The sequence below is a fragment of the Megascapheus bottae genome, chromosome 26 (genome assembly GCF_031878675.1).
Source record: "Megascapheus bottae isolate mThoBot1 chromosome 26, mThoBot2.hap1, whole genome shotgun sequence".
Lineage (NCBI taxonomy): Eukaryota > Metazoa > Chordata > Mammalia > Rodentia > Geomyidae > Megascapheus > Megascapheus bottae.
Genome location: NC_143534.1, coordinates 1916719 through 1929771, shown reverse-complemented (window position 1 = coordinate 1929771; position 13053 = coordinate 1916719). Strand labels below are relative to the sequence as shown.

At 50.0% G+C, this 13053-nt stretch overlaps 1 long non-coding RNA gene across 2 annotated transcripts; it reads right to left on the bottom strand.

Annotated features, from left to right (window-relative positions):
* Positions 1–1658: 1658 nt before the first annotated feature.
* LOC150045830 (uncharacterized) lies at positions 1659–12697 on the bottom strand. 2 transcript variants are annotated; one of them, XR_016532687.1, is made up of 3 exons: positions 12449–12697; positions 3384–3523; positions 1659–2249 (listed from the first exon to the last, which is right to left on the bottom strand). It is a non-coding gene; the product is annotated as an uncharacterized LOC150045830 (long non-coding RNA). The 2 variants fall into 2 exon arrangements; XR_016532686.1 differs by having other exon boundaries at positions 3384–3520.
* Between the last annotated feature and the right edge of the window lie 356 nt (positions 12698–13053).

The window sequence follows — 13053 nt, the reverse complement described above, 5'->3', positions numbered from 1 at the left end:
AGGTGGCTTGGTTTCGTCTTTGAGGAGCTGCTGACTTGCTCCTGTTCAGCTCTGGCACTTCTGTTCCAGGATGGAGTTTGAATGTGGCTTCTCCACTGACGCAGGTGGGGGGTCCTGAGTTCTCACCTCAGCATTGCCAAAAGCCATCAGCAACAAGAAAGGTCCAGTGAGGCCTGGACGGGTGTGGAGCCACCTTAACGGCACTGAAGTGCTTTCAAGCCAGACACAAAAGGCCATGCTGTACGAGTCCTGTGGTGTGGAATAGCTAGGCAAATTTAGAGGGGGAACGCGGATTTGGGTGTCCTGGGGGCCGGGCCTGGAGAAGGAGCTATTTCATGGGTATGGGAATGGTGAAAAACTTGTTAGTTGAGGGAGATGGTTACACGGCAGTGAATGCATCCAGTGGTACGGAATGTACTTGTGAAAATGGTTCACTGAGGTAGGGAAGGGAGGGTAGGGGAGAGGAAAAGGGAAGAGGGAGGAGATGCTGTTAGGCTCAACCTCCGAATCTCCTGGAGTTGGAAAGATCATGTGACCTTCACATGGCTGCTATGGCATGGAGTCTGTCTGGTTCCAGGGGGCCGGAAGCTCTGTCATTTCCTTTCTACCATCAGTAGTCTGCGATATGGCAAGTCACAAGACGTGGGGCCAGCCCTGTGTCTTAGAGGCCCCTCCAGCTCAGAGCGCTGGGTTCTCAGGCTGAGCCCCAGAAGGCTCATCCAGCCCTGCGCTCATGGGCTGTGGGTCCCTGGAGGAAGAATGTAAGTACCCCTGGATCTCAGTGAGATGGAGTTCCATGAAATTACTGGGCCATGTGGACCCGCTCCTTCCCACCCCCGTTTACGTCTGCAGGCCATGTTTCCTAGTGCCTGGCAAGATGAAGACTTAGGTTGAGAAAAGAAAGATCTGGACACCAGTGGCTCACATCTGGAAATCCTAGCTACTCAAGAAACTGAGATCTGAGGATGGCAGCTCAAAAGCTAGCCCAAATAGAAGGAAAGTCCATGAGATTCTATCTCCAATTAACCTGCAAAAAACTTGAGTGGTAGAGTGTTGGTCTTGAGAGAACAAGTTATGAAACAGCCCTAGTACTGGCACTAAACAAAATGGAAGTAAAGGAGGAGGAAGGAGGGAGGGAAGGACAGAGGAAGACCACTGAGACACTTGTCTAGTCCAGCCTGGTCTAGAGGATGACTCGGAAGGAGTGAGCACAGATCATCCCTTCTCTGTAGAATGTTGAGCCCTTGACTGAGTCCTGTTTAGAGTTCTAGATAAAGTCTCAGGAAGTTAATTTTCCAGCAGAAGCAGATCTAGAGGGGACTGGGTTCTGCCGAGTTTGTAGACTCTGTGCCTGACTACCTCGTCTGCTTGTCTTGACTTCATGGGCTCAGGGCTGCTTTGCTGGCCATGTGGTGTCTGCCAGCAAATGCAGCTGCCAGCCCGATCGCCAGGCCCCGGGCTGGACCTGTGCGAGTCTCACTCTCTCCTTCCATCCCGCTTACGCTGGCTATTTTCTTGTATGTGAAGATTGTTGACAAAGAACTTCATTGTGCACCAGCTTAAGACTTTGTGTAAAGCATATGACTCCCATTAGCGAAAATAAGACGGGCCTTTTCACCTTCTGTTAAAAAAATCTAAATGTCATTGAGAACCAGCAGGAAATGGATACTGTTTAATTTTCAAAAGGAAGTGTGGCTTGTGTGTGAGATGGCACAGCTGCCCCGCTCCCAGCCTGCCTGCCCACGGCCAGCCTAAATCCTGCAGCCCAGCTGTGGGAGCCCGTGCCCCATGATACCGTCACATGGCTGTGGCTTGTACTTCTTAATCAGAGCATCGGGTGATGGCTCTCCCGGGCAGGGGCGCTCCGATCTGAACTTCTGGGTGCTCATTCCCACAGATTGAAAGGGAGGTCCGGTCCTTGAGAGAACGAGGCCTCTAGACTCACAGGCTGCAGTTCTGGCCCGAGTCCTGGTTCTATCTCCGAGTAGCTGTGTGACTCAGTGTGTTCACTGACACCTCTCGGCTCCTAGTTCTACATCTGTACAAGAGAAGCACAAGGAAGGTGCATGCCAGGAGAGGAAGGGGTTCAGACCTTGCTTCCCAAGTCCTCGAGGGCATGGGGTGAGCGGAGCAGCAGCTCGTACGTGCAGTACTGGAATGACTGCGTCCATCTGCACAGGCTGAATCCAAGATTCAGGTGTTTGTTCTCTTCCCAGCTTGCAGATGGCGCCTTCCTGCTGAGTCCTCATCTGGGGCAGGAGGAGGGAGAAGAAAGACGAGGTTGGAAGTGTGGTTTAGGTGGCAGAGTGCCAGCCAATAAGTGAAAGCTTCAGATACTGAGTTGGAGTCGCTTTTGCCTCAGTCCTGGGTATCTCCCCTTGCTGGGATGTGGCTGTGTTCACACGGAGGGGCCCTGCTGGGGGTGGCACAAACCCTCCGTTTGCCTGTCTTCCTCCCATCCTTGGGAGCTGGGACTGCACATCTCCCATTGGCCCCCTGCTATATTGTCTGGCACAGAGCAGATGCTGGACAAATTCTTGTGGCTGAGTGTCCTTCAAGCCAATGTGATTTGGATATTGTTTTCTATTCAGAATATAATTGACCGTTCTCTTTTTATAGTCTGTGACATACACTGAAAACAGCACAGTGACTCATCCTTTCTCTCACTCCAAGCCATCGCCTACCCATACTATCCAGACATGGCCTCAGCCCTGCAGGCGCCGAGCCCATCCCCCAGTCCACCGTGGAGGAGCTTGAGGGCTACTGTGAAACTGGCTGTGTTTTACCACACAGGGTCTGTGGGAGTTTGTGTGTGGAGCTCAGAACATGCCTTACAGCGTGGTGACAAGATGAGTGATTCTGTGAGACACAGACTGATGGGCAGAAAAAAACACTGGAGATGGAAGGAGACAGGTCAGGGACCAGGGCGATTGTCAATGGAAATTAGGATGGAAAGGAACCAGACCTGGCCTGAGAAGCAGGATTGAGCGGTTGTCCAGGTGTAGGGCAAAAGGAGATACTCTGTGGAAACTAAACACTCTCTTCTTTTGGTACCAGGCCTAGCTAGGGCCTGGACATCGTCCTTAAGTTTCTTTTGCTCTTGGCCCCTGGGTCATTTGCCAAGGATCCAGATCTGATTTCCAGCCCTCTTTCCCAGGCTCCTGCACCAGATGGCATGGCTGTTCCGTCCCCAGGACTCGCTGTTTGTTCGTGTGTTTGTTTTTTCATCTGGAACCATTCCAATGAGACTTGGAATGCGGTGTGACAGAATTAACAGACTAAGATCGCGCTCTGACAAACCAGTTGGAAGTGAGCTCTCTGCTTGCTGAGCGGAGGTTGAGGATTCAAGATGACCTCTGCTAATGCCCCCCTCCCACACTCACCCTGGGAAGAGAGAGAGAGCTTTTCTTTTCCCTTGCTTCAATAATAGATGCGGTGGCATCCAAGCTTTCCTGAGCCAGCCCTCAGCCGGGCCTGGCTGGGTTCACAGTGTGTGGAGGAAGGCAGGAGGTGCTGCTGTCTGCTGGAACAGAGAATAGGAAGACCCAAACCCATTGAGTCAGGCGGACACTGTGCAATGAGGCTCAGAAGCGAGTGTGTGCAGGGCGAAGCATCAGAACCAGAACCCACATCTCCTAGCACATTGCCTGGAGTCTGCATGACCCTGTTCAAAATCCCCGCCATGTCTGCCCTGTACCAAGCTTTCCCCCTTAGCAGCGAATCATCTCCAAAACATTGGCAATGGAGAAGGCAGGCAGATAGACAAGCCCTGCAAAACATATTGAGCAACACCCCAGGAGGTTCTTTAGCGGGAACATAAACTCTGAAGCGAAGCCGGCTTGGGCTCTGCAATGGCTCCCTGTCAGTTTTCACAAGAGTTTCAGCACTGCGTAATTCGTGGCATTGGGCAAGTGATTGCTTAAGCTCTCTGCTTCCTCTTGTAGACCTAATCGGTTACAAAATTAGTTCATTCTCTGGTAAATCTGGAAGAGGTCCACACTTGTGTTATGGATTGCACCAAGGGCTGGCAGGGCAGGCTCGCCCTGGAGGCCCCAAGAGAAGATGGGCTTCTCTGAGCCCTGCCTGGATTAGGGCCCCTCCTCTGTGCTGCATGACCCCCAGGCTCACTCCCCTGTGACTCCGCATCAGTTACTCATCAAATGATGTCTTCCCTGGCACTCAGCACTCTAGGGAGCCCCCACGGCCTGTGCTCTGTCTCGAGCTTCCTGACACTGTGCAGAAGGCCCCCCACAGCTCCTATCACTTCCAGCCAAGTGGGAGGCGGTCTAAGGCAAAGGTCTCTATCCTGAGGTAAACGGAGGGTCCCCCCGTTTGGAGATGGGAGGACAGTGAGTGCCAGTGCTGGGGTTCTGTTTTTGTCCTGTTCCACTTTTCTGGTTTTGCTAGGGTGCTGTTTTGCCCAGACCCCTCTGCACATGAAGGAAGTGCGTGGATGACCACCGGGGAGTCCTGGGGCTGGAGCAGGAAGGATGAAGACATTCGCTACCTAGCTCCCCCAGGGTACGGGGTTCAGGGGCTGCGAGCTCTTGGTCTGTGTTACTTTCCTCCTCCTGTGTGCTCTTGCCTGCAACCGTGGTAGGACAAGGGGCAGGGTGCAGCTGAGAGGGTCACAGGTCTGTTCCCCGGGTTCCTGGACTTGCTGTCCAGGCTGATGCAAATTGTCCCTCTGTCCCTTTCTGCATGAATCACCTCACAGATGCCAAGAAATGCAGACATTAAGTGCCCATCATCCAAGGAGAAGACTCCACTAAAGCAGGCTGCTGCAGACGTACCCACGAGCCTAGTGGAGAGCAAAGCTAGTTCCAAGACCCAGGCAGGGTCCAAAGCCTGGAGCAGGGACCTGGTGCCAGCACTGTAAAGGTGAACCACATGCGGATCCCACACTAAGGACAGACAGGAGGAGGGGCAGGAGGTGCCACCCCAACACTCCCTTCCCGTGGGGGGGGCGCTGATGTAAACATATGCTCCTCTTCCTCTCCCCTCCTCTTCCCTTCCCTCCCTTTCTCCTACCCTCTCCCCCCCCCCATCTCTGTTTGAGCCTTTTGAGATGAGGTCTCACTAACTTTGAGCTGGCCTCAAGAACTCTCTGCCCTCTTCCTCAATAACTAGTTGGGTTTATAGGCTTGTGCCACTATTCTTGGTTTAAAGTTGTAATTTTTAATTTAAAACCTTATCTGTGGTTACATAGTCTTTCCTAGTAAATATACAATAATTTTAGAATACCCTATATCTTTATTGACAGTAAAATGAAAGTGATAGCAATATGTATTCTTATTTTCTTTCCTTTTTTTTTTTTGCCAGTCCTTGGGCTTCAACTCAGGGCTTGAGCACTGTCTTTGGGCTTTCTCAAGGCTGGAGCTCTACCACTTGAGCCACAGCACCACTTCTGGCTTTTTCTATGTTATGTGGTACTAAGGAATCGAACCTGGACCTTCATGCATGCCAAACTCCCAGCCCATATTATTTTTGTGTACGTGTGTGTGTGTTGGTCTTAGGGCTTGAACTCAGGGCCTGGGCACTGTCCCTGAGATTCTTTTTCTCAAGGCTAGCACTCTACCACTTGAGCCACAGAACCACTTCCGGCTTTTTCTGAGTAGTTTATTGGAGATAAGAGTCTCACTGATTTTCCTGCCTGGGCTGGCTTCAAACTGTGATCAGCTTCCTGAATAGCTAGGATTTCAGGCAGGAACCTGTAAACAATGCCTGCCTATTGTTTCCTTCCTTCCTTCCTTCCTTCCTTCCTTCCTTCCTTCCTTCCTTCCTTCCTTCCTTCCTTCCTTCCTTCCCTGTCTGTCTGGTCTCTCTTGCTCTCTCTGTCATACCTGGGTGGTGTCCCTGAGCTTTCTGGCTCAAGGTTAGTGCTTTACCACTTGAGCCACACATCACACAGGGTCTGAACTGCGGCGGCCCTGCTGTTCTGTGGTGTCAACCACACAGCAGACTTCCAGACTTAAACAGACACCGGGCTGAAGGAAGGGCTGCACAGCACGCGTGTCCAGGCACGGTGTCAAACGTGTCCATCCTGTGCCACCAGGACAGGCTGACACAGGGTGCTGAGGAAGCGTGCAGTGGGGGTAGCTGTGATTTCCCTTTGCCTGGAACAGAACTCTTCTAACAAACAGGATGCCACAGCACCCAGCACCCAGATCAGAAGGCTGCTCTGCTAGGCAGGGGGAGGGGAACTACCAGAACTTACATAGCTTCTTTCAAAGAGTGAGAAGACACCTTACTCCGAGCAAGTTATTTGCATGCTTCCACATCATCTTCTTCCTCATTTATGAAAAAATGTCACTGAATAGTTACCAGACCAGGCACCTGGGAACACAAAAAGGCCAAAGCACCGTGCCCACAGCCAAGTGAGCAGGCAGGGGTTAGGAAAGGTAATGTTAGGTTGTCTGGAGCAGGGAGTTAGGGAAGATAATGTTAGGTTGTCTACCACAGTGAGTTGGTTGTCCTTTATTTTCACTAGATGAAAGAGTAAATGAGTCTTTTAATTGGAATCTTAAATTATATTGCCCTGGGTTCCATTCCTCAGTACATGAACAGAAAAAGTCAGAAGTGGTGCTGTGGCTTAGTGGTAGAGTGCTAGCCTTGAGTAAAAAGAAGCTCAGGGAAGCGATGCAGTGGCTCACGCCTGTGATCCTAGCTGCTCAGGAGGCTGAGATCAAGGTTCAAAGCCAGCCCAAGCACAAAAGGACCTGAGACTCTTATCTCTAATTAACCTCTAGAAAATGGGAAGTGGGCCTTGGCTCAAGGGTAGGGTGGTAGCCTGGAGCTGAAGAGCTCAGGGACAGCGCCCAGGTGGAGTTCAAGCCCCATGACCCTCTCCCCCCCTCAAAAAAAAAAAGTTGGAGGAGCAAAGTTTCACAATGAAAGACAGTGTTGACTAAATTTAGCTCTGTGGGATGGGGATGTGGCTGAGTGGTAGAGCATGTGCCTAGCATTTACAAGGCCTTGATTCAAACCACAGAATCGAAAATAAAATAAATTAGCTTTGTGTAACACTCACTACATCGATCCTATTAATAAGCACATGTTGTCCCAGACTAGAGTGCTTGAAGCAGAATCTAAGAAGAATTTGTTTTTTAAGGAGGTTTTTGCATAGATAGTGAAACACACGTCCTGACCATGTGTGATCTTAACTTGCTCTTTACCTGGCCTCCCGATCTGCACTGATGTGTGCTGTCAATCAATATTCCATTCACGAATCTGTGGGACACTTGGTCTGCATGCTTCTAGTTTCTTGTGAGCTTTGGAGATTTCTTACAATAGTTAATCTGCTCTGGTCACCTGGGTTTGTGGCTTCATAACAAGGAATGGACAGGAAACCTGTATCTCTTCTTCTCTTCCTCCTCCTCCTCCTCCTCCTCCTCCTCCTCCTCCTCCTCCTCCTCCTCCTCCTCCTCCTCCTCCTCCTCCTCTTCCTTCTGTCCTGGGGCTTGACCTCAGGGCCTGGGCACTATCTTTGAGCTTTCTCAAGGCTAGTGCTCTACTATTTGAGTCAGAGCCCCACTTTGGCTTTGTTTGTATACATTGTACCAAGGAATCAAACCCAGGGCTTTGTGAATGGTAGGCAAGCACTCTATCACTAGGCCATGCTCCCAGCCCAGGGTATCTATATTTCTTATAATGATGCTTTAAAATTTCCTTTTACTTCCTAGCTAGTTGATTGTGTAGTCCAGAGTTAGTTTGCACTTCTAAGAATTAAAAAAAAAATTAGTTCATGTAGGTTACAGCAGACAGTTAATCAGAAACTTGTTGGCCATGGGGCTATATTGGGAATCAAGATAGACAAATATTTGCTATTTAGAAAAGAAATGCCAAGTAAATGACTTATCTAGAATTAGGCTTGGTAATGGTTCAAAATCTCTTTTTTTCAATGACTGACGGTGATAAGATCATATTAAGGACAAGAATGAGAACATATATCTACTAAAGCATCTGTGGGCATGTGGCAGTGTGTGTGTGTGTGTGTGTCTGTGTGTGTGTGTGTGTCTGTGTGTCTGTGTGTGTACTAGTACTGGGACTTGGACTCAGCCTAGGCCCTGTTTCTTAGCTTTTTTGCTTAAGGCTAGACATCTACCATTTAAGCCATGCTCTGTTTCCAGCTTTTTGTTGGTTAGCTGGAGATAAAGAAGTCTCATAGACTTTTCTGCCTGGGCTGGCTTTGAACCATGATCCTCAGATCCTCGCTTTCTGAACAGCTAGGATGACAGGCGTGAGTCACTGGGGTCTAGCTGGATTGTCTCTGGGATGAGAGCAAAGCATACTTTATTTTCTATAATGTATATTTGTCTAATTTTGAAGTTACACACACACACACACACACACACACACACACACACACACACACACACACACAATGTATTTTTATGGTAGGTAGAAAAGCAATCAAAATTTGACCAAAAAAAATTGCAAGCTTTCATGAGAATGAATGGTACTAGTGCCCAGAAGTCTCTTTTTCCATATGGAAGTAGAACTCCAGATCACCATGGCAAAGAAGGAAACCAGGGATTGGCTTAAGACTCTTAGCTTGTCGTAAAGGCTATGGCATTAGAAGGTATCGTGACGTTTATAGATCTCCTTTTAATGCAATAGCTTGAGTATGAGTATGGACACTTTCAGGGACTGAAAATGCGCGCAAATGACACAGAAGAATCATACTAAAATCTGATCATGTTTGCAAAGAGCGTAAGTTGCTATTAATTATGAATTGGCCCCTTTAATGAAGTTTCAAGGCACCTATTTAAAGACCTCAAGTGACAGATCATCTCTGTGAATTAAAAAAAATTTTTTTAAGCTGGGTACAGTGGCTCATGCCTGTAATCCTAGCCACTCAGGAGGCTGAGATCTGAGGATTGAGGTTCAAAGCCAGCCTGGGCACAAAAGAATGTGAGACTTATCTCCAATTAATCACTAGAAAATGGGAAGTGGGGCTGTGGTTCCAGGGATAGGGCGGTAGCCTTGAGCTGAAGAGCTCAAGGACAGCACCTAGGTCCAGAGTTCAAGCCCCATGACCCACAAAACACAAACAAACAAACAAAAAAAACAACTTTTTTTTTTAAAAAAAGGAGATTTGTCCTATGAGAGTACTCAAGCAGAGGATCCTAGGGCAGAAGTTCTAACTGCTTAGGTTTAGGGTAGTGATTAGTGTAAGCTTGAGAGAAGGAAAACCAGAGTTAAAGCAGTAAAGAGGCAAGGGCATAATGCAATCCCACAGACTCTCTGGAGAAAAATCACGTCATCCTGGGATAGGCTGGTCAAAGGCCTTCACCAAGAGCCTGTCTGGCATGTTTGGTAAATAGTAAAGAGGCAATGTTGGGAGAGTAGGCTATGGAAAACCAGCTGGTACTGAGCTCTGAAGGTCAGAATCAGGACTTTGGCTTTAACTAAGTGAAATGGGGTCACTGCAAGTTTTCCATGGATTTGTGACACAATGCGATTTACATATCTATTAGTCACTGAAGACATTTGAAGGTTTTTAGGCAATAGATAATTGGGAAAATGTGTACATTTACACTGACTGAATATTTTAAAGCTCTGGTGTTACAATCTCATTTTAGTTTGTTTTTTTTTTTTTTAGTTCATGTATTTATTATGTGTACTACTGGGCAGTGAACTCAAAGATTTTTCACTTGCTAAGCAAACACTCTACCACTTGAGCTATATATTCCTTCCTTTTCTCTCACTTTGCTTTTCAGATAGGGTCCTGATTTCACCCAAGCTGGTCTTCCTATCTTTGCCTATTGAGAAGCTGAGATTATACCCATGTCCCTAAAGCTTAATTTTAGAGTCTAATTATCTGGAGAATTTACCACCAGTGTGCTATGTACACATACATAGGGTTTCATTTTTATACACGTATTATTTTTCTTGGTGTTCATTTCAAATCTCTCTCTCTCTCTCTCTCTCTCTCTCTCTCTCTCTCTCTCTCTCTCTCTCTCTCTCTCTCTCTCTCGGTCATGGGGTTTGAATTTAGGGCCTGGGTACTGTCCTTGAGCTTTTGCACTCCAGGCTAGTGCTCTACCACTTTGAGCCACAAAGCACCACTTTGGGTTTTCTGGTGGTTAGAGATTAGAGTCTCATAAACTTTCCTGCCTAGGCTGGCTTTGAACCTAGATCCTCAGATCTCAGCCTCCTGAGTACCTAGGATTAAAGGTATGAGCTCACCAGAAATTTATTTTTGTGGGTCATGGGGCTTGAGTTTGGCCTGGGTGCTGTCCCTAAGCTCTTCAGCCCAAGGCTACCACCCTAACCTTGAGCCCAGTCTCACTTCCCGTTTTCTAGAGGTTAATTGGAGTCTCAGGTCCTTTTGTGCCTGGGCTAGCTTTGAACCTTGATCCTTTAGATCTCAGCTAGATTTATAAGTGTGAGCCACCGAGCTTGGCTTACCTGAAATCTTTTAACCTAAGTTTTATCTAATGTGTATGCTTAATATTTACTTTCCAAGATATCATTGAACAAAATCAGCACCGAAGCAGCTTGATTAAAATGCTTTATGATTCAGGAATATAGAGATCAGAGTCACAGATGACATTACTTTGTGCCTTTTGTGAATAAAAGTACTTTGAGGGCCATATGTTCACTAATGTCATACAAAGTCTGTCTCATTTCCTTTTGAGTTAATGAAATAACAAGGGAAATAGAAAGTAATTTTATTACTTGACATTAGTGTGACTTGTTCATTAAAAAGGACTGTTTAGGCTCAGGTATGACAGCTCATGTCTGTAATCCCAGCAATTAGGGAGGTGCAGATCTGAAAGATAGAAGTTCAAGGTAACTCAAAGCAACAAGTTATTGAGAACCTCGTATCAAACAGAAGCTAGGCGTGGTGCCATATATCTGAGATTCCTGCACCTGCCACTTGAAAAATCTAAAAAAATAACTAAGGCAAAAAAAAGTCGGAAGCATGACTCAGGTAATAAAGTACCTGCCTAGCACGAGGCCATGAGTTCAAACTCCTGTACCTCTCCACCCTCTAAAGGGGGAGGATTTAAGATTTTAATGGGTGAAGTGGGGGTGGGAGGGGCTCGCGTGGCTCACTCCTGTAATCCTAGATACTCAGGAGGCTGAGATCTGAGGATAAGGTTCAAAGCCTGCCTGAGCACAAAAGGACCTGAGACTCTTATCTCCAATTAACCTCTAGAAAATGGGAAATGAGGCTTGGCTCAAGGGTAGGGTGGTAGCCTTGAGCTGAAGAGCTCAAGGATAGCGCCCAGCCCGAGTTCAAGTCCCATTACCCACAAGAACAATTTTTTTTTAATGAGTGAAAGTTGAAGAACTGAAGAGCTGCATTAGGAAAGCCAGCCTTTAGGCAGAATATCCTGAATGGTTTCTATTTCTTGAGCCCTGTGCGAAAAAATTACTTCAGTGGCTGATTCCACAGCAATTTCTGTCAACCTGCAGACTACTTGCTGATGGATTGTATTATTTTAACTCTGCAGTTGAAGCTCTTCCTGAGGCATTCTGGTATTTTAAAGCCTGGTGCAGTGATTAGAAGGTGGGGATGAGTGGCTCCTTAGATGCCAAACTGCCTAAGACAGTAGCCTACCAAATTTATGCTGGGCAGGCAGTCAGTGACAGAGACATGCTGGAAACCTCCTTGGAGTTAACTTGTGGCTCCCACACTCTAGAGGGGTGGACATACCCAGGCTTCTATACACGGATGTGTTCATAAACAAACCTAACAAGATTCCTGGAGAAGGGGCCGGGAGTGTGGCCTAGTGGTTAGAGTGCTTGCCTAGCATGCGCGAAGACCCGGGTTCGATTCCTCGGTACCACATACATAGAAAAAAGCCGGAAGTGGTGCTGAGGCTCAAGTGGTAGAGCTCTAGCCTTGAGAAAGTCCAAGGACAGTGCTCAGGCCCTGAGCTCAAGCCCAGGACTGGCAAAAAAAAAAAAAAAAAAAAAAAAAAAAAGATTCCTGGAGAAGGCAGGCCGGGGCGATCAGATACCAAAGGTGGGGGATGATGACTGATGCTGATTAGATGTGGAGGGCGGGTGTGTGTGTGTGTGTGTGTGTAGCTAAACTGCTCAGGCAGTGTTATGTGGGCTTAGGAGACGGTTCGGAAGGCTGGCTGAAGTTTGCTGGGGAGTGGGGTGGACGTCAGCCGCAGCACCCGCTGTGTGCAAACGTGCTTGCCCAGGGCTAGGAAGCGGAGAAGAGGGAAGGAGGGCGGGGGAGGGAGGGGCCCGGTGGCCCAGGCAACTAGCCCCGCCCATCCGCCCAGGCCCCGCCCACACCGGGCTCGCCCCTTCTTCCCGTTGGCTGTACGGCGCCGCGCGTCACGCCGGCGACCCCGGCGTGCCCTCCCCCGCAGGGCGGGGCTTCGGCGGGCGGGGCGGGGCCTGGCGCAGGCGCAGAGGCGCAGGCCTGGGTCCTGGCGGTGCGGGAGGAAGGGGAGGGGTTCCCGGTTTCCCGGGTTACCTGAGCGGGCGGGGGCGGGGAGTTGGCGCGGCGGCGGCTGAGGAGACCCGAGGTTCTGCGGATGAGGGAGCGCGGCGTCCGCCGAGCTGGTAAGGCGGCGGGGCCGGCCGCGTCGCCGAGGGCGGGGGTCCAGGCTCTGGTGTGGGCTGGCGGGATGGCGGCGGGCCGCCGGCGGGGGCGCGACCAGGCTCGGGCGCCGGGGACCCGGCTGGCGCGCTCCAGGCTCGCACGGCCTCGGGGCTCCGAACCTTCCCGGGACGCGGGCGCTCGGGCGGCGGCGGCGGCGGCGGCGGCGAGCGGGGCGGCCGGGCCCGCGGCGCCGACTGGACCCTAACTTTACTTCCCGGCGGGCTGGCGCTGCAGGCCGGCGCCCGCACTGGGCGGCGGAGGGGCGCCGCGGGCCCGTCGGCGGGCGGGGCGCTGGGCGCCGGGCGACCTCGGGAGGTGACAGGTGCGCGCCGCCGCCCGCGCCCGCCCCGGCCCGCCCGTCAGTGCCCGGCGACCCTCGGTCCGCGCCGACCCCCGCTCCCCTGGACGGCCCCGCTCCCCGTGACACCTCCCTCCCCCCTCCCCGTGACACCTCCTCCCCGTGACACCTCCCTCCT